We start from the raw sequence: 20,297 nt of genomic DNA, 5'->3' as shown, positions 1-20,297 counted from the left end.
GTACAAATTTTTTACAGTCATCCCTTAAACAAAGGTTTATGCATCATTGTGCCACTGACATTGTTTTAATTCTACAATTTTTGAGATATTGTGGTCTCATATTGTTTTGTCATATAAAGTCAACCTAGATCATAATTTTTTTTGGATTTAATTTTATTCTTGAATTTCTTGGAACACTTTTTTTTTGACACCATGGATTTGTATAATTTTCAACCTAATCACATTTGTTAGAACATGAACTAGATTATGAATTGAAAATTCGTTTAGTTGCTACTGTTCGGAACGTCGTTGACAAAAGAACGATTTTACTGAGAATTCTAAAAAAGGAACAAACTTCTCCGGGATCTAGTATAACTTTACAGGAAGTTAAATTAGATTATGATAGGGAAAGAGCTGACATTAAAAAAAGTTTAGATTCCATTGCGAGTGTCATTGAAGAATTTGAGGGTGTAGCTTCTGATTCAACTGTTGCTCTGATTCAACTGTTGAATGAAATCTCGCTTGTCTCATGTAGCTGGTAGGGCTAAAAGAATTCCTATGTTTGAAGAAAAAGCTGAAGAAATTCAAGCTTATAGTTAGGAAATTACAGCCATTTGTTTAGCTCTTGAAGCAGATCTTTTTGACAAAATTTTTCCCAATGCTGATTTAGAACCAGTAACTCCTTCCTCTGCTCCAGTTGTAAATGTAGCTGCTCCAATAGTCCATTGTGCTACTCGAAATGTTCCTATTAGTAAATGGCAAGTTAAGTTTAATGGAGATTCTCATAATCATTGCGAGATTGTGAATGCTTTAGTTGTACCTTCTCTGCCCCAAGCATTTATTTTTGGTTGTGATTTTGCCCAACAGTTTGGAATTCTAGTAGACTTTCATTAAAGCTCGTGGCATATTAGAAGTGATTTTTGTGGTCATCAGCTTGATGTCTTGGAAAATTTCCCTTTGGATTTTACAGGTGGTTGTCCTGGTTTGTTTTCATTGGAAGAGCTTTCTGAGGAACAGCGAACTGTTGCTGGTCAAGTAGTCTCATATTAATCTCTTATATGAAATTAAGCAAAAATTGCAAGAGGCTGGACTTACGGTCAATTTAGAAAAATGTGATTTCTTTAAAACCTCTTTAAAATTCCTAGGTTATATCGTGGGTTCGAATTCTCTTAGGACTGATCCAGATAAGGTCTCTGCTATGGTCAATTATCCTCGTCCAAAGTCGACTACGGAAATTAAGCGTTTTGTAGGACTTTGCTCCTGGTATCGCCGTTTTATCAAAGATTTTTCTACTTTGATGTCTCCTATTAATGATCTACTTAAAGGACGGAAAAAGGGTCAATCAATTATATGGAATGATGACGCAGAGGTTTTATTTATCAAAATAAAGCAGTTGTTAGTTTCTTCACCAATCATTTCACAACCAGATTTTTCCAAAAGATTTGTTATTCAGAGTGATGCCAGTGATACAGGCTTAGGAGGGGTATTGACTCAGATGATAGATGGGGAAGAAAAGGTTATTTCTTATGCAAGTAGGTCTCTCACTAAAACTGAGAGAAATTATTCTGTTGTTGAGCGAGAGTGCTTGGCTGTCCTTTTTAATATTGAAAAGTTTCGTCCGTATATTGAAGGAGTCGAGTTTACAGTTATCACTGATCACTATAGCCTGTTGTGGTTAAGTTCGTTAAAGAATCCCAGTGGTAAATTAGCTCGTTGGTCTATTCGTATGAGACAACATACCTTTGATTTAGTTCATAGGAAAGGTTCTCAGAATGTTATCCCAGATGCATTGAAGATGATCATAACTTTTAAGTAATGAAATGGTGATTGGAGAGGTTGATATAAACAGAATAGATATTTATTTTGATAACTTGCGTCGAAAGATTGTAGCTCAGCCAGAAAATTATCCCCAATGGAAGGTTGAAAAAGATTATGTTTTTAAGTTTATTCCCAATCGACTCCCTATGTAGGTAAATCTTCCTGAATGGAAAATGTTTGTACCAAAACCACAAAGGACTGAGTTAATAAATTCTTGTCATAGTCCCCCTGAATGTGGACACTTTGGTTTTCTAAAAACCCTAAATCGAATCCAGGAATATTATTATTGGCCAAAAATGCGCCAGGATGTTTTGAAATTCGTTAAAAATTGTTTGGTTTGTGGTGCTCAAAAGACTAGTAATACTGCTACCATGGGTTTGATGGGTAAAGAGAAAAATGTTTCATATCCGTTTCAGGTTATTGCTGTAGATCTTATGGGACCTTTTCCCAGATCTAAGAAAGGGAATAAGTGGATTTTTTTGGTCTCCTGTTGGTTTTCAAAATATACTATGATTTTTCCTTTACGAAGTTCTAAATCACAATATATTGAACAGATATTGGAAGATAGAGTATTTTCAGTGCATGGTCCTCCATCTTTACTAATTTGCGATAATGGCAGTCAGTTTACATCTAAAACTTTTGCAAATCTTAGTAGAATGTATAATTTCAATATCAGATTTAATCCTTTTTATTCACCACAATGTAACTTTGTTGAAAGAACTAATCGTAAAATTGGAACTGCTATACGTAGTTATATAGATTCACATGATAATTGGGACAAACATATACCAAGAATTCAATAAGCAATAAATACTTCAAAGCATGAAGTAACTGGCTTTACCCCTTCATTTTTAGTTTATGGAAGGCATATTCCTTTATCAGGAAATTATTATAAGAATGTAAATTTGGATATTTAGATTGATCAGGAAATTTGCCCAGGAGATAGGAACACTTATGCTGAAAACCTGAAAGGTTTGAAAGAGATATTTACAGAGGTAAAAAAATAAACTTCATACTGCCTATGAGAGAAACTCTAAAGCTTACAACCTGCGTAAGAGCGATGTCTCATTTAATGTAGGTGATCATGTTTGGCGTAAGAAGTTTTATCTAGCGCTGTTGATAAGTTTACTTCTAAACTAGTTCCCAAGTATGTACACAGTATTGTCCGCAAAAAGTTGTCAAATCTGGTTTATATTTTGTCTAATGAAGATGGTTCTAATGCCGGTAAATGGCATATTAAAGACTTAAAGCCTTTTAATAATGGTCTTGATAATGATTCCGATTCTTTGGAATAGTTGTTTTTGGAAATTATGTATATACTGTTATCTTCACTTAGATTCCTGCTTCTAATATTGACATCATTCTGGAATTTCTACCATTTGTTATTTTTGTGATGTTATAATCTGGTCATTTGGGCCATATTTTATTTTTTGGCTATAACGTGTTAGTGGTTATGTACAGTATGTCATAAACTTGACATTTTGATTTTTATAGCCGAGGGCTATGTTTTGATGGTTGTTATAAACTGTATATATACCTGTATATATGTATGGTTATACACCATACGTTATTTAGAAGGCCACCAATTGATGGTTGTCATACTTCATAAAAGAGTATACACTTTATGTCAGTTTTGACTATTTTTTCTTGGCCGTATTTTGTGGGTTGTTATAACCTAGTGGTGGTTATAAACCCATTGTCAACTTTGACTGTTTGAGGTTATATTTTTGGCCTATTTACCTTGTCGGGGTCAGCGAACCTGACAGAGGATGAACATTACTGTTCAGTCTGTTCATTATTGGATTTTGTCCAAATTTTTTTTTATCACAGAATGCTGTGAGGAAAAACCAAGAGTAGATTTGTTTTTTAGTTGGTGTGGTCTCGACCATGGTCGAATTATTAGAGGACTATACGAAGGTATCTTTCCTTACCTCAAATTAATTTGGATATTTATGTGGGTGAGTCAATTGAAAAACAAATTCTATCGAAGCTTTAGATTATGGCTGTATATGCTGTAAGATATATTCTAGTGCCGTTCAGAAATGGATTTGGGGGCACACAGAATCTTGTAGTGTGTAATTAATGTGGCAATCGATATTGCTGTTACAAATTTTGCCCATGTGTTTATTATCTGGTGCTTGAGTTATCTCAGCCAGTTTCTTTCTAGTTGCTGGAATCCGCCATCTAAAAAGGGTAGATTTTTTTTATTACTCACAGAGGAGAGAAGTTGTTCCTTTGATTGCGTGAGTGAACTTCCATGAGTGTTCCCCTAAGTTGGAGTTCTAAAGTAACTGATTTTTATGGTAGACTTAAATGAGTCAAAAAATAAATCGTAAGTGTACATAATCTTAGCTTAAGTTTTAATTTAAGTTTACTTTAAGTTAGTTTTATAGTACTTCTGTATTCTCAAGATCACTATTGTCTTACCAACTTGTGTCCTTCCTCGATATTAAGTAAAACTTAAACTTCCTTTAGGAACGGGTGATACACGTAGTTATCCTGAATTGAGTTAATATGAGAATAATAATAATTAACAGAATTCTTTGTTATTTGGTAAGGGATAATAATTATCCGGAATTTTTTTTTGGTATTATTAGATATTGGTAACTAGTATAGTTAAACATTTTTTATTCCTTATTTTTACTAACGCTCCATTAAAATTTCATTACTTTCAATAATTATATTAATAATTTCAGTCAACTTCTTTTATCGATATTTCTTTAAATTCACACTGTCAATGACACATACTACTGTAACGCATCACTCTCCTGGTTTTATTATTCATGCTTTCTGTTGACGGTCCGTCACTCTTCTGGTTGGTCTTAATTAATGTTTTCTCTGATTGGCTGACATTGACAGCTCAGGCGAGAGGTGGGGTCGTTGCTTATTTAGTCGGTACTGCATCCATTTTTCGAGGACTTGTTTCCGTGTCGCAGGTAGAAGCGCACGTAAAAGGCCAGTTTTTTATTTCCGAAATTTGTGAAGCAGGAAGTGGCCAATATGGTTTATAATTTATAGTCCTTAATCTTGTTCCTTTAGGGAACTGTTTATTTCATAATTCTGGTGCAGGATGCCCAAGATTTTGATGGATAGGTAATGAAACTTGGCAAGGTGAGTGTCACATTTTGAACGCCATTCATTTTTTTATCGACAGTGAATACAATGGCAACCGTTGTTTTAGGGTTTTACTTTTCCGTTTTCCTCTTCATTCTTCTTCAATTGTTGATGGCTACATGCTGTTGATTTCCCTGGGAAATTGCTGAAAGTGCTGAAAGGGAGCTGGAGCCAGAGTTAGAGTATTAGAGATTCTTAGTCCGGATAGCTAAGCTACAAGTGGCACACATTTACAGCCTTGGTTTTGAAGGCTAACCGTTCATTTCTTGGAGGAATAAACAGTAAATTTTTATTAATATACCTTTTATTTTATTTTAACCTTACAAATATTTAATTAATGTCATAATTTAATATGTCAATTTCTTATCTATAATATTAGTTATTTTTTGTTCAGTATTTTTTAGTACCCTTTTTGGTAATTAAGTAGATATAACACGGTTAAGGCTGATATGCATTAGGTAAAAAGGTTCATGAACTTTCCCCTGCGTAATACAAATATTAACTAAAGACTTTAATAATTGCAATTTATTTTTCAAGTGCTGAAATCTACCTAATAGTGAAATCATAATTTAAATGTTACTTTTGACAAACTTATTTTAATCATATCAACATTATTCATATTTTAATTCGTAATAAATTATTAACATTTAACAGATTAGAACATGAGGTGTATATTATCTTTGATGTAAATATAATTTGGTTGTATTGTTAAGATATTTTTTTTGCCTCTTTAAATCTACTTTATCCAGGGTCATTTAATTGTTAATTGAAACCTATATACCAAGTGTTTTTCTTAGTTTTCTTTCATTTATAAAAAAAAAACTAAGTGGCGCCCTCTTATTTAATAGTTATAAACAAGTATAAATTTTTTAATAGTCAGTCATAAGTGAACCTTCGAACAATCCCAAGCCTCCAATAATTCTGAGCTACCGTCTGCAAACTCTTGGCAAAATAGTAACACTGTAAAGTTAACGCCACAAATCAAGGAAAAAATGTTCGAATATTCAAAAATAACTTCCCTGGACCTGATTTCTTACAATTATTTATAAAAAGGAACCATTTAAGCGTTAGAATGGCTTCAAATATAAAGAAATCCAGAGCATCAGTGGATCGTAATGAAGTTTTAAATTTCTTTAATAATATTAACTTAGCAATTAGAGAAGTGAAAAGCTTAGATTTGTATAACTATGATGAAACCAACGTTACAGATGATCCTGGGTCCAGGAAGGTGGTAGTGCCAAGGAACACGAAGAGAGTGGAAAGAGTTCAGGAGCATTCCCGGGCTACGATCAGTTTAATGGTTTATGGAAATGCCAATGGAGACCTTTCACCACCAATGGTTGTATATAAAGCATTGAATCTTTATGATAACTGGACGCAAGGTGGACCAGAAGGAACACAATATGCGAGCGTTGCGAGCGGATGGTTCGACATGAACTTATTTGAAATGTGGTTCTTCCAGCTTTTCCTTCCTCACGTCGAATCCACCAGAGAAAATAACGACCAGATAATTCTAGTTGGTGACAACCTGGCAAGCCACTTTTTACCACAGGTGATAGAGGCATGTGGTAGAAATAACATCTACATAACTTCCTTCCCAGCCAATACCACGCATTTAATGCAGCCCCTTGATGTGGCCGTATTTGCGCCTATGAAAAGAAAATGGAGAGAGATTCTCGATCTGTGGAGAAAGGAGTCGCGGTTTCAAGGCTGTATCCCGAAAGAACAATTTCCGAACTTACTGGACAGATTGTGGAAAGGGGTAAGTCAAAATGTAGCAGAGAATCTTAAATGAGGATTTAGAGAAACTGGTTTGCATCCTGCAAATTCCGACGAAGTTTTGAAGCACATTCCTGGTGGACTAGAAGATGCAGACATCGAAAGAGTCTTAGACAACAGCTTGGTTGATTTGTTGAAAGAGCACCATGGAACAGGGGTTAAGAAAAAACGCAAAAGGGGAAAAAAGTCGAACCTGGAAGTAATGCGTCTCGCACTGTTACAGACCCTAATATTTCTGAAAATCCTCTAACCGTTCCTGAGGAATTTCGAACTACAGCTGATGAACCTCTTCATCTAGCGTTTTGTCATGCACTCAGCAACTCCCTACTAGGAAAAGCAAGAGAGAAAGAAAGACTAATAGCTCCTAGTGTGGTATCTGCAAGATTAATTGGAAAGACTACAGAGACGCAATTGATTGGATACAATGCACGAAGTGTCGAGCTTGGATTTGTGGACCCTGTAATAAAGACAGCAAAGACCCTTATTTTGAATGCGAATGGTGTGAGGATTCGGAAGACAATAAATCTCCAGTCGATGACAGTGATGCCGACAATAATAATTAGCCAATATTTTGTTTTTGTTACACTTGTGATTTTTTCAAAGAATGTGCCTTATTATACCCTAGTTTTGCTAGATAAAGTTTATTTATTTTTTAATAACTTCTTATTAATATTTCTAAGCATTTATAGGTACAGAATTTGTTTTTAAGTTTCATATATTTTGACAATATATTATTTTTTCTTTAAAAATATTGATTCTTACGTAGTTGTAACGGTGGCCCTTGTTATAGGTTTTTTTCATATGATTAAGGGATAACATGCACAGAATATGCTTTAGAATGCAATTTATAAATATGTTTTCATGGAAGTGCAATTTGCCCCAACCATGGGGTAACTTGCACACCCCACAAACAATTTTTTTTTGGGACCAATGGCTGCATTCTTCGAATTTTTATACCAGCCATGGGTAGCCCTTAAATAGGTCGGTACAATGTAATATTTGCTTGTAAGTTGTAAAGTTACAATGTACGGGGGTACATTGGGAAATGTGCTGAAAACGTGTGCAAGTAGCCCTAGTTTACGGTACGTAACGTTCTCAGTACAGGTTATCCTAAGCTGTACTGACTTTCGTATGTCTTATGGGGTTTCTCGGTTATGAAAAGAGATAGAGAGATACGGTTTTCACAACACTGTGCTACTTTTTAATCAAACCAAAGATTGAAATGATTTTGAAAAATATGAATTTTTGCTCATCACCTGTAACTCTGTTATTATCAGAGATATGAAAAAAGCTAAAACTGATATTTGTAGATTCTTCTGCGTAGAACTCATTTTTTTTTACATATCACAGAATATACATTCATAATAGTGAATAGCCGTGGGTAACGTAAAAAATAAAATAATTAACGTGTTGTCATTACTTATAGTAGGTATTTGATCTTTTAAGTTTTTGCTGCTTCTTGAAAATTTTCCTGGTTACATTTCTCCAAATTTAGTGCTCATATTTATTGTTTTTGTGTATTGTTATTGTTCTTGTTATTCCTGTCTTATTATTTTTTAATATGGCTCAAAACATAAAATTTAAAAAATTATGATATGAATACTTCCTTTATTTTATCTAATGAAAGCGAAGAACAGGCCTTAGAACTCTATATGAACAGGTCAGTTAATTTTTTCTTTAAGATTTATATATTTTTTAAGTATCGATTTTGTCGTATAGATCCGAAGATAACCCGAATATTTAAAAAATTAATTTGCCAACAACAGTTGTTTACTCCAAAGATATTTTATTACATTAAAAAAAGTAAAATAACGCCGGCAAAAAACGCATGAAGTATTATCTTATCAAAATGAAAAATTAATATTCTTATATCTGAGTGTCATCGAGAAATTTAATTGAAGTTCCAGAGAACTGCATAGCTGACTCACACTTCATTGATGACATCATCCTTTCCCAATAGCCTTAAGGAATCCGGTCTTGCACCATAAAATTAATGAAAAAATAATAATTTACATGAAGTAATTTATTTTAAATAAAGCCAGACCTACTTTTGCTTTTAATTGATGATAAAATCATTCACATAGACATATTATAAAGTTCCTTAAATTATCATTTTTGTTTCGCAGAGAATGTTGAGTGCGACAGTATTTGAAATAAGTTATATAAAAGGAATACATTAAATTATTTAGTAAATATAATATTACATTTCAAGAAATATTTTTCTTCACAAACATTACCATTTTATTCAAATTTTTAAAATAATTAATTAAAAATCTTTACACTGTGAAACTAATTTGGCATTACTTGGTTGTTGTTTTGGTTTTTTTTTATCGTTGGTTATTGCAGCGATAGAAAGACTTAGTCAAAAAATTAAACCTCATCTTTAGGTACTTGTCGATAATTGAAATGCTGATCTCTTTGCAATGGCCTTTGCATCTAACTATTGGTAAGCCTGCGAGATTACTTAATTTTTGCATTAATTTTGCACAAAAATCAAAAGTAACATTTTGTTTTCAACGACATCTAAAAATATTGACTCTAATGTAGACAATATTTGTAGAACCGATGCGCTAGGTCGCGTAAGCCCTGTGTATTTTTTCACAATGTCATCGAACTCAGTCCAAGGTTCTTTTCATCCTGCGCCTGGCTGGATGAAATGCAATTTGCACAATTATGTAAAATCCAGCAACATAGCCCAGAATTTCAGTTGGCGTGCTGCCTATAAATCGTATCTGTGATCCTCCATTCTATGTTGAGTTCGAAGCGGCGATTGATTGTCGACAATTTCACCTCCTGAATCTGTAGCGCTCTTTTGATCAACATTTGTTTCTTCTTCCTCATCTTTTTCTCAATTAGTAGCTTCTTGTATCAATTCATTTGTTTCTAGATCGCTGTTAACAAGTTTATGAAGAACTTTGAACCACTCCTTAATTTTGACACATGACATTTTTAGCAAAGTTGCCTTCGTGTCTGATAAGTATTTTATACTCTTATCAGGATCGATATCGATGTGTCCGGTTTCCAAAGGGGAAATTGGGTAGTAAAATTAATGCATGATGGCGCCCTCACGACCAAAACTTTCCGGAGGTAAACTAGCCTCCCATTCCGGATCTCCGGGCGGAGGCTGGTCGGGGGGGTTCATCAGGCGGATTTAAAAGCCTAAAAATCAATTTCTGCAACACCAGAGGCCTAAACACCAATATTAATGCAGTACACCAACACCTGCAATCAAATAAGCCTCACATTCTGGCATTGGCAGAAACAAAGGTGAAACCTTTAACAACAAATGTTCACCTCATTTATCCTGGATACGATCTATACACCCGATTTCGACTAAACTTTGGATTGGCAGTATTTGTCAAGAGCGATTTGAGTTGCCAGCGGGAGGAAACGCTTGAACCTGCGGACTTCGACGTTATGTGGTTCAAAATAATAGCCAGTGGAGCCACGAAATTTATCTGTTGTATCTACAGACCACCAAGCGACACCCAATATAGGCGGCTCTTTTTGAACCTGGTTGATTGCATTAACTGGCTGCGCTTCTGCAACAAGAACGACGATGAAGGATGAGAAGCTGAGCTATTTGCCACCATATGCGGGCTTACGCAGCTTGTGGAGGAACCTACCAGAATCCCCGACCGAGACGGCGAGTTCGCGAGTCTCCTAGATCTGGTCTTGGCTTCAGACCTTGACTCGTATACTGTATCAGTACAGGTCCCCCTAGGAACATCGGACCACAAATTGATAACAGTCTCTTGCCAGTTGGATGTTAAAACGCAGGATCCTCCGATGCCGCGGAAGGTATGGCACTATAAATCAGCAGAGTGGAACCATCTTCGGGAATTTTATCGCTCATTCCCTTGGAAAGAAGTCTGCTTTAGAACCAATAACATCTCAGAATGTACAAACCAAATTACAGAGACGATCTTGGCAGGAATGGGAGCTTATATCCCTTTTTCTACTAAATGCAGATCAAACAACAAGCAATGGTTTAACCTGAATTGCAAAAAGGCAGTTAAGACTACAAACGCAGCATATCGCAAATGGCGTCAACATCCTTCCACCGAAAATTGGAGGAACTTTTTAACCTCCAGAAATAGCTGCAAGCGAATTATTGATGAATGCAAAAAGAGTCACAACAACAGGATCAAAAACAAACTGCTAAGCTGCCCAAATGAAACAAGATCTTTCTGGTCGGTATCGAAAGCCGTTAGTCAAGGATTTGCTAAGTCGGCCTTGCCACCCCTAACAGCAGATGATGGTTCTATCGCGGTAACAGCAAAGGAAAAAGCCAACTTACTGGGTAAACTCTTCGCGTCCAATTCTACTCTGCACTCGCAAGGCAAAACACCGCCATATTTGCCAAGAGTGAATTCATCGATGGGAGAAATTTCGTTTCCCCAACGAATTATAAATAAAATTCTTAAAAGCGCAGACACCAACAAAGCTTCTGGACCCGATGGAATTCCAGCCCTAGTACTAAAACGTTGTGCAGACGAATTGACTCCTCCCTTATGTAGACTGTTCACGGCATCGTATAAGCAGGGCTCATTTCCAACAAGCTGGAAAACTCCTCAAGTACAAGCTGTACCCAAAAAGGGAAAGAAGACGATGCCGTCCAATTACCGCCCGATTGCACTAGTTCCAGTAATATCGAAGATTATGGAGAAAGCAGTCAACCAACAACTGTTAAGATATTTGGAATCATCTGGACTAATCAGCGATCATCAATACGGCTTCCGAAAGCTTAGATCCACCGGCGATCTTCTGGCTTACGTCACACACTTGTGGACGGAGGCCATGGAGAAGCACGGCGAGTCCCGCTCAGTCGCTCTTGACATTTCCAAGGCATTTGACAGAGTCTGGCATGAGGGACTACTAAACAAGCTCTCCTCAATCGGCATACAAAATTCATTATTGAATTGGATCAAAAGTTTTCTTAAACAACGAACAATCCAAGTAGCCGTCGATGGACATCTCTCCGACAAATTTAACATTAACGCTGGAGTCCCTCAAGGATGCATTCTATCCCCCACCCTTTTCTTGATATATATCAATGATTTGCTAGGAACCACTGTCAATCCAATCTACAGCTTTGCGGACGATAGCACACTTATTTCCACATTTAAGTCCGCCAAACCAACGACAGCCGCAACTTCTCAGAATCTTAGGCAGCAACAAGTAGCTTCAACCAACAACGATATTAGAGCAATCTTGGAGTGGGGCGATAACAATCTGGTCAATTTTAACGCTAAAAAAACGCAGGCTGCAGTATTTACAATGAAGACTAACCTTGGCGGCCCGGAGCTGGTTATGGCAGGGAAAACATTGCCAATGAAATCATCTTTACATCTTCTAGGAGTGGAAGTCACCAACAGTGTGTCCTGGCATGACCACGTTGCAGAGATCGCCAGAGCAGCTTCCAAAAAACTCGGAGTGCTTTTCAAAATGAAAAAAACTGTATACACCAGAACAACTGCTGACTCTTTATAAGGCTTAAATACGCTGCTCCCTCGAGTATTGCTCGCATGTCTGGAGCTCTGCACCCAAGCATAGTTTAAAGCTGCTAGATTCTATACAGAAGAGAGCTATTCGTCTTATCGACAAACCAGAACTGACAAATAGTCTGGATAGTCTGGAGCACAGGAGAAAGGTGGCTGATCTCTGTTTATTCTACCGTTATTATCACGGTAAGTGCTCCTCTCAGCTGGCAGGCCTGATCCCACCCAGGGTTGTTCCGGCAAGAAGGACGCGTCTAGCAGTTGCGGCTCATCAACATCGAGTCCACCTGCCTACCCCAAGGACGTCGCTGTATCGGGACTCATTCATATGGAGAACATCTTCTTTGTGGAACGGGCTTCCACCTCACATATTTCCCGACGCATACAACCTGCAGCAATTCAAGATAAATGCCCACAAATATCTTCGCGCAAGCACCACTCCAAGAGTGACATAGGACTTTCCTCTTGTGCTTGCGTTTACCATAAAAAAAAAAAAAAGGATCGATTACTTTGTGATATATCCTGACAGCATCTTTTTTATAAAAGTAAAATTCGCATACCTTTTTTAATGTAATTAAATACTTCTTGCCAATTTCGAATTTTTTTTTTATCTTGCACAAACAAAAAAACCAAATTCATGGGAAACAGTTTTTTTAATATATAATTCGAAACATATATGACGAAGAAATCTTTTTCTGAAACATTGATATATCTATATTTTGCCTCAGTACTGTTAATAGGTCTTAATGTGGGTCTGAATGTAGGTCTATTTTCTTGACTTTTTCAGTGTTTAAATAACGTTAAAATTGTCAGCAGAATTAGCTCAACAACTTGCCGATGCTGATATATTTGACAGTTAAATAAAAAATGAATTTATAAAAAAAAATTGTTTACGTTTTTTTTTGTTGTAAGTTTTACAACAAAAAAATAAGAAAAATCACAAATGTGTAAGTTCTTAGGCCTGATGATGCCCTGCTTATATAGGGTGAAAGACGTATAGCCAATAAAATTTGCTTATGAGACCGTGACTTTGTTTTTTGTTTGTTTGTTTACATTTTGTGTGGTCTCTTGGGGGGAAAAATGAGTGAGGATTTTATATTATACATTGTGTTTAATATGACCTTTTAAATTCTGTGTAGAAGCAATATTTTCTTTTGAAAATTAGTCACCAGCCTATCTCAACATAATTAGTGGATCTATTTAACAAATATCCTGAAGTTTGATTTTCATATTTTCAGTCGTATTAGGATCCGTTATAATTTTTGAAACGAATCCTTCAAAAGATAAAAAAAATAACAAAAATATTAATTTCCTGGTAATGCCGAATTTGAATTCTAGGAATGTTGTATCAAAGTAAGGCTCTTTTCAGGGCTAAACTGTCTGTCATATAATATACAGGATTTTTCATTAAAAAATACATAATTTATGATAACGTTAACCTACAACTTTACTATAAAACTGTTTGCTCTTTTTTATGGTTAAGTTAGATTCTCCCTTAGGGCTAGACTATGCCATTATTTCAAAATCCTGTATTTCTAATATACCTTAATTGCAATAAAAGTCTTTATTATTATAATTATTATTATGTCATATAATTTAGACGCTATCTTTGCACTACACCTTGTTGACACAGCCTGTATATCTAAGATCAATAGGATATTATTATTATTATTATTATTATTATTATTATTATTATTATTATTATTATTATTATTATTATTATTATTATTTTAATTTAAACAATTATATATACAAAATATTACTTGGATATTGCTCTTTTTTAATATTATTGCAGTAATTGAATTAAATTACTATCAAACTCATATAAAGGCCAGGGGCATAATTAGCGCTCATTAACGGAATTTGAATAGGGACATACTAAATATTTAATCAGAGATAGACTGCTTTCCAATTAGTGAAAAGTCAAATTTAAAATGTATGTATAGATTTAAAGAAGCTTTCAGAAAAATAAATTAATTAATGTTGGTAATATTAAAGATTTCCAGCAATTTATTTCTGGAAATTAAAGTTAACGCATATTATAGCACTTTGAGTTTACTAAGTCAAAATTCGTTATATATCTGTGTTCAAAAATTGAAAATCACCTATCTTAGAGTAGATATGAGTGAATACTATATGAAATTATTAATGAAAAGTACACACATCGATATGATCTATGGGATAAAGATATTAATGAACAAATTAATGGAAATTTGGAAAATATTGAAATTAAACACATCTGAATTAATTTCTAATGTTAATTTCTAAACCATCAAACATCGCTTTGGTACTTGTCAACTTCTTGAATGATTTGCAAGCCAGACGGGTTGCTAGAGCTCTGCCATTTAGATTGAAATTTTTAAAGCTATACCTGGATAATACTATTTTAGCCTTTTTTCGAAAAAATCTCGACCTTTTAAGTTTTTTTAATAATTACCACTCACATCATCACTTAACTATGGCGTTAAAACAGAATAACAAAAAATAATTAGAAAATATGCTTATTCATAATATCACTGGTATCATTTCTACAAAGTGGTTTAACAAACCGCCTTTTTCTGGGACGGTCATCATTAACTATCTTCCTTCTCATGGCACAGTCTATAAGTCTAACATAGTCAAAAATTTACTTTACTGGTCACTTCATATTAGTTCCATAACTTTGCTTCAGATACAAGGAGAAAATTTAAAAAAAAATATTTTTAGGGCGCAGCTGTAGCCTGTTTATAAAATAGAAATACGGTAAACAACTTTTTTAAATAGATATATTTTGATATTGACGTAGAATTTGATGTGCTTGACTACAAAAATTAGAGGCGTTGTTTAATATGTACTTACCCTAACAAGGGTTTTCTTAAATAGAACACTCTATCCTCTTTGATAAATTTTCATTTATTTTTTCTTAAAAATAATATATAACTTATAAATACTTAACTACCCAATGCTTTAATTAAATATTAATGTTAAAAAAATTTTAAAAAAACTTATATTTAGCTCGACATTATTAGTAAACATTAAAAAAGCATTTAAGTTAGTTATGACAGTTTTGGAATTTAGATCCGACAATAAGCAATTGTTGTTACTTAACAGTTAAAAATCATTTTGAACAATTTTATATTTAATATATTTACTTTACTTTAATATATAACTTTGCTTTTGCAGGTTTTTTTGTTATCTAGTAAGTTTAAAAATTATATATGAGTAATGCATTTTTTAAATTAGTAAGATGCTTAACTTCTTGAATCCTTTATTCTACACACATCAAAATGGTCAGGAAAAAAACACATTTTATTTTTAGATGAATAAATTACTTTATATTTACTTTAAATAAATATTAATTTTGTTTATTATTTGTTGGACATTCCTTTGAACATACGTTATTACATTTATTATATTAAGTTATTTTTGTTAGTTAGATATGTTTAGTTAGATATTAAATAAATAGTTTAAAGTCTTCAAGGCGTATTTGATAAATGTATTTAGTACAATTTTTGCTATGAGTTTGTTTTAATTGTAGATGCCAGATGGTCAATATGCAAAGGTTAATTCTTAATCGATTAAAATCTTAATCGTGAAACACAGTTACGAGCTGTTGGTATGAATATTCGCGACATCGTAACAGCTATAAATTCTAAGAGCACTGTAAGAAGACTGTGGCAGAGATTTATAGAAACTGGTGATGTAAGAGAAAGAGAGAGAAAAGTTTAATCGCCTTCAGGCATTACGAAACTTTAATATTACTGCCAACCAGCTAAGAAGAAAACATAGCAATTTTCATGACGTCAGTATCACTACTTAAACGATAAAGAATAAGTTGAAAAATTGTTTTTAACAATTTTTACACCAGTAGTCCTGTTAGAGCTCCAGTACTACGTCAAGGAAATTGCGCAAGAAGATTAGGATGGGCTGAAGAATATCAGAATTGGCAAGAGTGTGAACAGACATTTTTTTTACTGATGAGTGGGGTTTTGATTTACGTTCTAATTCAAGAAGTGTGAAGAAGTTAACAGGTATCAAGGCTAACAAATACCAAGGCTGCTAAGTGCCAAGACTCAATAATAAAACTAAAGACTTGTGGATATAGACGTCCAGTTAATAAACTTTCCTGCAAAAACGCTTATAATTGGACAATAATTAAACTTTTTTTCCGCTGTTTTTCGTTATGTTTCTGCTTTCTACTTGCCGCCCTCAGATTACTGTGTTTCTTTCTTAGTGTATGTGTTCCTCTTTCCTTTTCTCTCCTTCAATCTAATTCGAGCATGGGAGTGCAAAAAAGAGGCTAAGAACCTCAGGTTAGTGATGTGACTGGATTAGAAATTGACTCAAGCAGTAAAAGAGAGAGAGAGCTCGGTATGTTATAGCATCACCAGGGCCTCGATCTCTTCTATTGAAAGTAAAAAGCGGCTGAGGGCAGGAAAGCGGCGACATCACCCTTTGAGCTCTTAACCGCCGACACAACTGAGGCTACCTCTGCCAAAATACCAACTACCGCGGCGCTCCGATGAGCCGGTGCGATCAACTGATGATTGCTCTCCCAGATCCAAGGACTAGGCATGCTAGTAGCTAGCCAATTTCACATCCTCTACTAGCGGCGAACACTTGCTGCTGATAAGATTATGTAACCTAGCCTAAATTATATTTATAGTGCACTATGCCAATAACATTCCTGCAGACTACAGCACAGAAGAGCGTCTACTGCTGTTCTGTGCAAAAGGATTAATGGGCTTAATATTAACGATACCTTAATACAGGAACCCTGGGCATTACCACACGGTTAAAGGCTTAAGTTTAACTAGAAGGACGTTGCACAAACATGTACAGGGTGGCCAAATAAGAATGCGAGGTACTGTATCTGGGAAACTATTCATCGTAGAAGCTTGCGATAAAAAAATTTATTACTAAAATGGCCAAGAGAATGACCTGGAAAATATTTTCAAGTTTCTAAAATGCCGTTAGGGGGCGCAACTGCAATCTTGAATCTAGAAAACTGATGTTTCTGTAAATTTTGCTGATTTAACCTAACAAAAAAATAGCTGATTATTAAAGTAGAGGCTAATCCGAACCTTTTTTATTTGAATAGTTTTGCTGTATCTCTAAAAATAAAGTGGTGGGGGGTGTTCAAAAGTTGGCTTAAAGCACACCCTGTATACTAAAAACGCCTTAGCCGATTTTATCAAACTTGGGCTAGTTGAAAAGAGCTATTATTAAGCTACGAATATTATATTTCATGTTTTTTTAGTTTTACATCTCGCCGCTAGAGGGCTTTTTTCGGCTTTCTGACACAAATGACTAATTTTCTCAAAAAACTTAAATGCAATGGTAAAAATTTTTTTATACAAAAAAATAGGATAATGACTCCTAAATATGCTTGCGAAAACCGCATCTTAATATCTTCATCCTAACCTAAAATTTAGGCCAAAGAAAATTTTATATGGAAATCCCTTAATATTTATAAAAACTACAAAATAATTTATTTCGAATTTCTTTTATAATGTAAGTTGTGGCCCTATAAAGGACCGATTTTAAAAAGAAAGGGTTTTAATGCCCCCGTAAATGCTCGAAATGCTGACCATCACGCTCTATGCATTGCTGAAGCCTCTCATGGGTAGATAGAACTGCAGCTTCAATTTCGGCTCTCGGTATGGTATGTATTGCATTACGAATGCGGTTATTCATATCTTCTCTAGTCGTAGGCTGAGTCTGAAATACAATGTCCTTTAACCGCCCCCATAAACAGAAATCAAGGTTAAGTCTGGGGATCGCGGAGGCCATGGAAACAGGCTTCCTCTTCCAATCCACCGCTGTTGAAAAATGTTATCAATATGCTCTCGCACATTCCTAGCAAAATGTGCTGGATAACCATCCAACTGCAAAAACAAATTTTGCCGGACTTCCAGTGGCACATCTTCCAGCAACAACGGTAATTGATTTACCAAAAAGTCGAAAAAAACATTGCCATTTAGAGATTGCTCAAAAAAATATGGTCCAATAATGTTGCCTCCAAGTATACCACACCACACATTTAAACTCCAGCGCCCTTGGTGCTGAACTTCACGCAACCAATGCGGATTTTCTGCAGACCAATAATGCATGTTATGCAGGTTGACTCTACCGTCACTATTAAATGTGGCTTCATCGGTCCAAAGAATTTTAAATAAAAAATCTCTGTCCTCGCGTATCATGCCTAATATCCAATGGCAATAGTCCAACCTACGGTCAAAGTCTGCTTCTTCCAATGCCTGATGTAAATTAACATGATATGGGTGCATTCTATAAATATATTAAAAAAAAAGCTGAACTTAAATAAATCCATATATGGCGATGGCTATTAGAATTTACCTATTGTCCTTCAAAATATTTTGAATCGTTGTTCTTGATATGCCTAATTCAAGGGATAATGCTCTTGTGCTAACATGAGGATTTCCTTCAATATATCCCAGTACGCTGTTAATATTGTCCACATTTCTTCTAATTCTTGGATGTTGAAACCTAGGCCGAAAACTACCATTGGCTCGTAAGTTCGCCACTAATCGGGGAAAAAATCTAATATCGCAAGGACTTCGATTTGGATATCGAGCAGCATAAACTCTTTTTGCTACTGCAGCATTTTGAAGACATTCAAAATAAACCGCAAGCATATCAACAGCTTCATCGTTCGTAAAACGCATTTTGCAAAAACAAAAAATGCTCAAGTAACGTAAAACTTTTGACAACTTACTATTGACAATTTGAGGAATGTTTATAATTTGAGTAGACATTTGTTTTGTTGCATTCCATGGCCTGCTTTCTAATAATTTTTTTTTCGTATTATATCCATAGTGAATATATAACATAAAATAGGTCTGATTTTTTATGTAAGCATTATTAATACTTACCTTTTAGTGATATTAGGTAATATTTTCAAAAATGGTAAATTTTGTTTTCAAAAGTAGTGAATTTTAAAAAATTCCAAAATAATTAGTATAAAAAAATTAAAATTTAAGGGTATAAAATATTCTTTGGCCTATATTTTAGGTTAGAAACAAGATATCGAGTTGCGGTTTTCGCAAGATTATTTAGACATCATTTAGCTATTTTTCTATGAAAAAAAAATTATATCAACGCATTTAAGTTTTTTGAGAAAATTAGTCATTTGTGTCAGAAAGCCGAAAAAAGCCCTCTAGCGGCGAGATGTAAAACTAAAAAGACATGAAATATAATAATATTCGTAGCTTAATAATAGCTCTTTTCAACTAGCCCAAGTTTGATAAAATCGGCTAAGGCGTTTTTAGTATACAGGGTGTGTTTTAAGCCAACTTTTGAACATCCCCCACCACTTTATTCTTAGAGATACAGCAAAACTATTCAAATAAAAAAGGTTCGGATTAGTCTCTACTTTAAGAATCAGCTATTTTTTTGTTAGGTTAATTCAGCAAAATTTACAGAAACATCAGTTTTCTAGATTCAAGATTGCAGTTGCGCCCCCTAGAGGCCATTTTAGAAACTTGAAAATATTTTCCAGGTCATTCTCTTGGCCATTTTAGTAATAAATTTTTTTATCGCAAGCTTCAACGATGAATAGTTTCCCAGATACAGTACCTCGCATTCTTATTTGGCCACCCTGTACACTGTGAAAATCGTAGCGCCCTACCATAACTTAAAACAAGCGGTGTTTTTCCCTCACAGATCTCTGGATCTCTAGGTACAAGGGACCTAGAAGCTGTCAAACTGTCAATAGGTTTGAGAAAATGCCTTGTCTGCTCTTCCTACTTTTTCATTAAAATAGGTTCACCTGCCTCGGTCGTTACTGCTGTAGTAAAATATTGCAAGGGCCTGGGATCCCGCTTCTTATGTGCTCTGACTCTTATTAGCGTCACGGCCTTTGGAGATGTGGAAAAAAACCGAAGGGACAGCTTCCTGGTTGATTTCTTGTGCTCAAACGGCCTAGAACTATTTAATTGGGGCAGTATCCCCACTTTGTATTGCAATAAGGAGGAGCCAATCAAACTTTTTGGCTCTTGGAAGATGTCCTTTAAGGTCGCAATGTCGGACCATTAAGCTACAGAAACTTAATGTATGACATACGCCAGCCTACAGAAATCCGAAGAACACTAATTGGGACCGCTT

This window comes from Anthonomus grandis, chromosome 11, assembly GCF_022605725.1.
Source record: "Anthonomus grandis grandis chromosome 11, icAntGran1.3, whole genome shotgun sequence".
Taxonomy (NCBI): Eukaryota; Metazoa; Arthropoda; class Insecta; order Coleoptera; family Curculionidae; genus Anthonomus; species Anthonomus grandis.
Note: the sequence above shows the minus strand (reverse complement) of the source record.